The following is an 8,620-nucleotide window of genomic DNA, read 5'->3' on the forward strand; positions in this document are numbered from 1 at the left end:
ATTGGTTTTTGTCTGAAAAGTAACCATTTTCTTATATTTTTTCTATTTAGTGTATGGAAAGATAACTTACAAAAAGTAAAACTCACAGGTCTTAATTATACAGCTTGATGTGCTTTTACAAAAGCAAATGGCCATGTAGCCAACAGTCCAGTCCATTCTCACATTTCCATGACTGTAAAATGCAAACTTTCTGCTCCAGTCAATGTCAATGATCCCATGACAACTACCAGGTAGAATGTGTATGAGAGACACCTTTCTCCTGAGGACTCCTTACAAAGTGGGATGTATCGTGTGTCCTGTTCACACTGAAGAGAGCTAAATAGAAAACTAAAGTCTGAAATAAAATAGGAGGCTACCCTGAGGAGGGGTCTTACTTTGCCCTTGGACAGAGAGCAGGCAGTGGTCAAGGCCCCAATAGGGGCAAAAATCTCTCTCAGGACCCCCTAGCATCTGGTCAGAGATACATGCACCTGGCGTGGGTACAAGGGTGTGCTGTGGGCCTGCTGTTGAAGTCTTTGTGCAGTGGTCAGCTAGGAAACTAGACACTTGAACTTGGTCTCCATGCAGGGCTCACTGGGGCTGGCAGCTAGATGACAATCTTGAGAGCATCAGGCCAGGACCAGCCCAGGTAGCCCCTCCAAGAAATGTTGCCCCACTCAGGCACAGGGAGTGATTTGACTGGGCAGGGGAAAAGTTGCTCGTTTGCATGAAGAGCCCCTTTCTCTCCTCTGGGACTACAAGGTAGGTAGAAAACACCTGCATCTGTCAGCCTCAGCAGAGCTCTGGGGAGTCTGCACCATGGCTTGAACCCCACTCCTCCTCTTCACCCTCCTCCTCCACTGCACAAGTCAGGACAGCCCTCAGCACCCTGACCTTCCAGCTCACTGGTGGACCTACCACCTCCCAAACTTATGCCAGGAATGTCCTTCCCTCTTGTCCTGACTCAATCACCCTCTGCCTCTGCCTCCCCAGGAGACTCAGTCAAGCTCAGCTGCACTTTGAACAGTGGGTACAGCTGCTACACCATCTCATGGCTTCAGTAGCAGCCAAAGAAGGCCCCTCAGTACTTGATGAAGCTTTACAGTGACGGCAGTCACAGCAAGTGGGGCGAGATCCCCGATCACTTCTCAGGCTCCTGCTCTGGGGCTGAGCACTACCTCACCATCTCCAACCTGCAGTCTGAGGATGAGGTTGGATACTACTGTCAGACCTGAGAGAGTGGCATTCACACGGTGACACAGGCAGGTGAGGAAGTGGGACAGAAACCTCAGCCTGCTCAAGGTCCGGTTATATGACAAGTTTGAAGTTTTCAAATATGTTTTATACGTACACACTCCACTTGGAAGCACCTTCTGGTTTAAAATGTTCCTACTCTCAATTTTTCATTCAATTTTCCTGAAGTTTCAGGAAAACCAAAAACAGAAACAAAAACCTCATGATGACTCTAAAATGTTGCCTAATTTTCCAAATGTACTGATTTCAGTGCCGGTGGAGTTATTTTCTCTTGATAGAAGAAAAATGAGCTTTAGAAATTGTTTCCAAACCCTATAAGAGTCATCTTTCCATGCACTCAGGACAGATTTAGAGAGTGCTGACCCTGCTCCTTGAAAGATGTTAATTGCCTCTCTGTGCCCAAGTGAGTCCAATTAGGAATCAAAAAACTAACTAGGGCCCCCCTCTCTCTCCTTTCTCAAAATTGCACTCAGTGTCACACTGCCCTAGAATTTAGGCCTGGTGCTGGCAAATATTTTTAAAATTTATTTTTTGACCTTTTCCTTTTCTGCAACCTAATTTCTTGATGGTATGAGAAGAAGAAATAGGCCCCAAGAGAGGCAAGGCAGTCTGGGTGCAGGCTGTAGACAGCCCAGGGAGAAGAAAGAGGGAGCAGCTTCTGGTGTCCTGGAGGGAAGCAGTGCTCTGTCCCCACTGGGCTTACTGCTCTGATGTCCCCTAGTGGAGTCTCCTCAGGCTGACCAGGCTCCCAGAACTGCCCTGTAAACCTCACAGTGATCTGAGCAAGTGTATCCAGGAAGGAGGGTGTGGGGAGATGTGAGACTAAGGTGGGTTATGGCCTAAACACTGCCCATCTTCATCCTTCTCAGAGATGACAAAGTAAACAGCAGAGGAGACAGTATAAATGGGTGCATCTAGACCTCAAGCAGCAGGCTGTTCTGTGGTCTGTCCCTAAAGCTTGTGCTGGGGACTCCATATGAGAGCTACCACCGACTCTGGGCTGCAACTCCCCAAACTTTGCTCACAAGACCAGCAGCTGTGTCCTTATAGGCCCTTGGGAAGTCTCAGAACAGCATCAACCAGGGCCACCCCCTTCCTGTGTCAGCTTTTCAGGGAGGGGTCAAAGTCATGGCCCAGAAAGGGCTTGGACAACTCAGGGGATGAGGCTGATTTGTATAAAGGATGCCCTCCTTACCCTGAGATGCTGGAGGGATAAGAGAGACTTGGAGAGCCCAGGCCCAGTTGATGATCCTCAGGATGTAGAGCTGTGTGTGGGTCTCCACTATGGCCTTTCTTTCCCCTTATCCTTTATTGCACAGGTGGCTAGGGCTCAGTGTCAGGGCTGGTGATCAAAATACCAGGGACTCTGCACTGACACACATGTCACCCCGTGTCTGTCCTAAGGTCCAGGGTCTTTAGCCCAGTCTGTTCTGACTGCCACCTGCAGGTCTTGCATCTGTGGGGCAATGGGTACCAGCTCCTGCATTAGAAGCAACAGCAATGTTGGGCATGGGCATGTGCTCTGGTATAAACATCCCTTTGAGTGACCCCAAACTCCACATATATGAAAGCAGTCATCAACCCTTAGGGGCATAAGCCAAATTCTGAGGTTCCAGGCTGAGGACCATGGCTTCTCTGAGCATCTCTGGACTCCAGGCAGAGGAAAAGACTGATTTTTATGCTCAGCTTGAAATACAAGCACCAAGGCTCAGGCAGTGCTGCAGGCCAGTGGGGAAGTGGGAGAAAAACCTGCGGCCCGCCCAGCAATGGGGCTTCTCTGTGCAGCCCCCACTTCTTGGGCAAGTCAGTTGCTTAATATTGGTTTTCATTTGTTTGGTAAAAATTAGATTTTACAACTCACTCCAGTGAACACTCTTTAGAGAATGTGTTCCCGTCCTCTCAGTTTTACCCTCACATCCAACTCTTGGCAGTAACAAATTGTCATATTGTCTCATATTAAGAGAAATCCCTCAATATCAAGATCTGTCTGTCCTGGAAACCAAGTCCATAATGGGTCAAAACAGGACCAGGGTCATAGTGTCTATCTCAGGATAGTTGACTCCCAGAGGTCTATCCATCCACATCATTCACTGATAACCTACTGTGTGTCAGGCTCAGATCCAGGGGTTCAAGGCACAGGATGAACAAGAGAGGAAGGGGCCTTGTCCTCATGGAGCTGACACTGAGTGGTGGAAGAGATAAGGCAATCAAGTAAAAATATCAATTTAGCAATATTATGTCATCACATAGAGAGCTCAGTTGGGGGTAGAGGAGCCATCAGAAGGTTGGGCAAGGAAGACACAGGATCGGACTCAAGTTTATGAAGAAAAGTACAGATGCCTCTGAGAAGATGAACAAGGAGTCAGGAAGCGTGAAGTCCATGGGGTCAGCTGGGGTCACTAGAGAGAAAGGTCAGGCCTAGCCTGTGTTTGTGGGAGGAGGAACTGAAGCCTGGGTAGGGAGAGAGAACTCAGGAGTAGCCTTGAAAACTGGATGGGGTGGATGTGAACCCCTTGCTGAGGGGGCCTCCATAAGCAAGGAGGCTGAGGGAGGCCCTGAGTTCATTACCATGATGGAAACTTAGACAACAGCCTCCTAGCCTCTTTCAAAGTTGTCACAGGACCTTTTTCTCTTCAAATGGCAAGGGGGTATCCCACCATGAGTTTTATTTGAGGTGTCTCTTCTCCATGTCCTGTCCTGTCCCTAGGCTAAATTCCCATGTGCAAACAAGATACTGCTCAGTCTGGGATATCATATTAACACACAAATCCTCCAGAATAACAAAATGCACTCTGACCAACTGACCAAGAATTTTTGCCTTTGGGAATACTAGACCAGATCACTCACACCATCTTCCCGGACACCATCATGCTGATTGGAGGTTGTCTGATTGGTTTGGACAGTACAATGCACCTTGTAGTTGCAGTTGGGGTGAGTCACATGCTCATCTCATGGCTTGGAAACTTTGAGTCCAGACAACAGGGAAAAAAGAGGAGGTTTGCCTACATGACCCCTCAATGTGCATCACTGTCATCCACTTCCATCCTTAGATCAGGTTGGGTTTTGTCCTGTAGATGCTGGGACCTGGACAGGATCACAAGCCAGGTAAAAATTACATAGACTGTTTCTGAAAAATAAATCTTACAATTTATTTTATGTCCATGATGATATTAAACTTGAATAAATGGTTAGCATATCAGCCAGGAGTGCCCTGAACCTGGATATCAGAGAGTGCTTGGGGTCCATTCCTAAAGGGTCTGGGTGTGCTCAGAGCTGGCATCATCCACCTGTTCTGTCTCCTGCCCTCTGCTAAGGCCTCAAAGCTGTGATCTCCCAAACCCCTGGGACAACACAGATGTCTGTCCATCCACACATTCAATGAGCACTTACTATGTGTCAGACTTAGGTCTAGGGGCTCAGGAAACCGGGAGGACAAGACAAGAAGTGCTTCTGTCCTCATGGACCAGACGTTATCTGGTGGAAGAGATAAGACAATTGAGTATCAATATCAATACAATAAGATGTCATTACCGAGTGATGACAGGAGAGCTCAGCAAGGGTGGTAGAGGAGCCATCAGAGGGGTAGACAAGGAAGACAGAGAATCTGAACTAAGTTTGTGAAGAAAAATTCAGATGCCTCAGAGCAGATGAACAAAGAGGTGGGAAGCGTGATGGCTGTGGGTCTAGCTAGGATCACTGAGGGAGACTGTTTAGACCCAGCATATGTTTGTGGAGAGGAGGGACTGAAGCCTGGGTGAGGGGAGAGGGCTCAAAGCCGGCCTTAGGATATGGACAGGATGGTATTGAGTCACCCTGCTGAAGGAGCCTTCATGGGCAAGGGGGCTGAGGGAGGCCCTGAGTTCATTAATACAATGGAAATTTCAAACTGATGCCTGTCAGCCTCTTTCAAAGGTATCAAAGAGAGTTTTTCTTTCAAGATGGTGAGAGAGGAACCTCCATCTTAGACTTCTTTGAGATATTCTTTCTTCATGACCTTTTTTTTGCCCCTGGATGAATTCCCATGTGGGAACAAATTACCTCTGCAGTCCCAGAATTCCCTTTTGGACACAAACCGTTCAGAATGATCTAGACCTGCCATTCCTGACCTACTGATCAGGAATTCTGGCCTTCAAGACAACTTGACAAATTACTCACACCATGTTCTCTGACACCATCATGGTGATTGGGATGGACTGTCAGATTGGTTTGTAATATATCTTCTGTCCCTGAAGTTGCAGAACCTGTTCAGAAAGATAATGGTATGGATGGAGGAACATGAATTCCAGCCACATCAGAAAGACATGACGACCAACCTTGAGCTGGCACAGTAAGCTTGGGTCTCACATATGTCTCCAGTGACTGAAAAAGGAACTCAGATTTAACCAATTCTGTTTTCTCATCTGTCACTCTCCCTTTTACTGCTGACTCCTGAAGCCCCAACAAAAGCAGCACTATGGAATTCTGCTCATGGAATAGAGGACTTGCTGCTAAACTTTTTTTTTATTCTAAAAAGTACAGCACTGATAATGCATATTAACTGAAAATTATAAAAATGTATTTAAATGATGTGACAATGAATGTATAAGGGGTTAATAGAAGAAAATAACAATGTCAAAAAATACAAAACACCAATACCCTGTAAGAGTTATACTACGTTATGGATTGCATAAATCAACATTGTGAAGATGGCAGTGTCCTAGGATGAATCCATCAAATTAATATAAGCATAATTAAAATTTCAGTAATATTTTAGGAAACCATCTAACTTATTTTAAAACTTAAATTGAAAATTGAGTAAAAATTAACAAAGATTATTTACCAAAAGTTTGTAATGGAAGAGATACTAGATATTGAGTTATTTTACCAAGAAATATTAACTAAAATCATGCATGATTGAAATAATGACATTTACATAATTCTCTTAAAAATTACAGTAGATAGGACTGATAATTTTTTTTTCTCAGACAACTTTATTGGTTGTTATCATATATGTTTCTAACAATTGTAATTTTAGGCATTAAGTACGTTAGATAATGTGGGATTTGAGTGACCTTTGATTCCAGTGGGCATACTTCTGAGTAAGTAATGAAGCCACTGAGAGTGGAAAGGTGCTAAATGATACTGCACATTTAAAATAAAAATAAAATAAAATGCCATTGAGGATGTAGGGAATCCCAAACTCTCACTCACAGTAGGTTGTATAAACAAATTCAGCTATTTTCAGCAAAGATCCTCAGCACAAAGATACTTTAAGAGGGTGAGCATCTGTCTTGCACCAAGTCCACTCTGTACAGAGACACAGGAAATGTTTATGAGAAGATCTTTCCTAGGAGAAAAGTATGAAAAACAACCTAGTTGTCCAAAACAAGGGGAATTTATAACCTGCACTTAGTTGATGGAATGTTAACTAGTTGGAAGTAAAGTATTATTATTAGTTACAAAGGCAATACATAAATAAAATTAAAAAGCAAAGATTCAAATAAATTATTTATTTTAAAATATGAGCATGTACTATAATTTTTTTCAAGTTTATATAATGAGCAATTTGAAAGTTAGACTGGAAGCATTATATACACTTAAGTAAGAGCCTCTGAAAAATATGGAAACACATATAAAGGTTAAAAGAGAATTTAAAACAACAGAGAATTATTTCAGTAGCTGAAGATATGAGTGCCAATAAAATGAATGTGATTTAACTCTGTGAGCATTGTTTTCATAAAACATTGAAACAGAAAATGAATTTAATAGATGATGTAAGTGAAATGACAATGTATGTGGTGCTGATGCACCTGAAAGACAAATGTCTTGTTAGTAAAAAGGGCATCACTAAGCCTGATGCCTGCTTTGTTTAGAATTCCCTGCTACCCTGGGTTCCTCTCCTATCTCATGAACAGCTTCAGAAAAGAGGATCAGGACAACCGGTGTTCCTGTCACTGAAATGTCTGGATGTGGCAGAGAGGCAGGAAGGATTTGGGGTCTGAGGACACTGAGGATCATCACTGAGATGATCCTGCCCAAATGAAAGTCACTCAAGTCCTTCAAGGGCATTCAGCCATCACTTCACTGGACTAGGTTTGGGCTGCAATGCTGACCTGCCTGGACCCAGGAGCCATCATGAGCCAGGCCATCTCCACCCACTGGGGCAGCTCATCTCCTTTTTATATTTCTCCTTATGACCTGTGAGTACACACAGCAGGGTGGACAAGTCAGAGACATAGAGCAAGGTCTTATGTGAATGCAGTGACTCTACCCCATGATGGTTTGGGTAGATATAAAGGTACTTAGAGGAGCTCAGTCTCCAAAGCAGAACTTCAGGAAGCAAGGTGGAAATCTGCACCATGCTCTGGGCTCCTCTCCCCTTCCTCCTTCCTCACTATTCAGGTGAGGAAGAACCTTATGTCAGAGGATCCACACTCAATACCCCTGCTCTATACCCCTCACTATCTAGCTCAGTGGGCAGTAATTCTGCTCTCATAGTCCTCTCTGTCCCCTTACAGTGTCTGTGACACAGGCAGGTCAGACTCAGCAGCTCCGTGTTTCCAAGGACTTGAGACAGATAACCACACACACCTGCACTGGGGGCAGCAATGATGTTGGCAAAGATGGAGCAGTCTGGCTACAGCAGCACCAGGGCCATGCCCCCAAACACCTGATCAACAGGAAAAACAGCCAACTCTCAGGAATCTCAGAGAGATTTCCTGGCTCCTGGTTAAGAACGTGGCATCTCTGACCATCTCTGGCCTCCAGACCAAGGACAATGCTGCATATTACTGCTCAGCCTGGGAAAACAGCCTCAGTGCTCACACAGAGCATCAGGGGAAGTGAGACAAAAACTCAAGAGCTCCCCGGCCTCACTCAGCATGTGGTGACCCCAAAGAGCGCTGTTTAAACTAAAAGAAAAATGGCAAGGGCTGGTTTCCACATGACAAATTATGTACTATTCAAAATTATTAAAATAATGTCATGAGTTAAAATAACTAACGAGACACTGATTATCACCTGAAGAAGCCTGTCCTGTTGTCCCTGACTTAGTGATGGATAAATAAAACACACTCTCACACCTAGTACAGTGATTTCAGTGGGCTGGGGATGGTTGTCAACTGCGTTCAGAGGGCAATTGCAGCTAACCCATCATGACTCCCTGTACCTCTTCTCATTTATTCAGTATAGATTTAATAACAGAGGTTCTAAGTCAACACGCTTGTGGATAATTAACATGGTTAAGAGTGGTTTTACAAATGATAAAAGGTCTTGGTTCTGGGGGCCAGAATAAACACTATTAATGAGTAATTCGCCTTGGAGCTCTCCCTGACAGGGCTATCTAGTACACCATTTACATGAGTAAACAGAGTAGAGGCAAAGAAATATGGAATAAACAGACTTAACT

The 8,620-nt window shown here is 44.6% G+C and overlaps 1 long non-coding RNA gene across 1 annotated transcript in view; it reads right to left on the minus strand.

The window, feature by feature from the left end:
- The window catches only part of LOC108297907, a 22,668-nt gene extending 14,612 nt beyond the window's left edge, over positions 1–8,056 (minus strand). Inside the window, exon 1 of the long non-coding RNA XR_001822382.1 lies at positions 7,804–8,056. This is a non-coding gene — a long non-coding RNA (uncharacterized LOC108297907). The remainder of the gene's footprint in view (positions 1–7,803) is intronic.
- Between the last annotated feature and the right edge of the window lie 564 nt (positions 8,057–8,620).

The sequence above is a fragment of the Cebus imitator genome, unplaced genomic scaffold (assembly GCF_001604975.1).
Source record: "Cebus imitator isolate Cc_AM_T3 unplaced genomic scaffold, Cebus_imitator-1.0 Scaffold859, whole genome shotgun sequence".
Taxonomy (NCBI): domain Eukaryota; kingdom Metazoa; phylum Chordata; class Mammalia; order Primates; family Cebidae; genus Cebus; species Cebus imitator.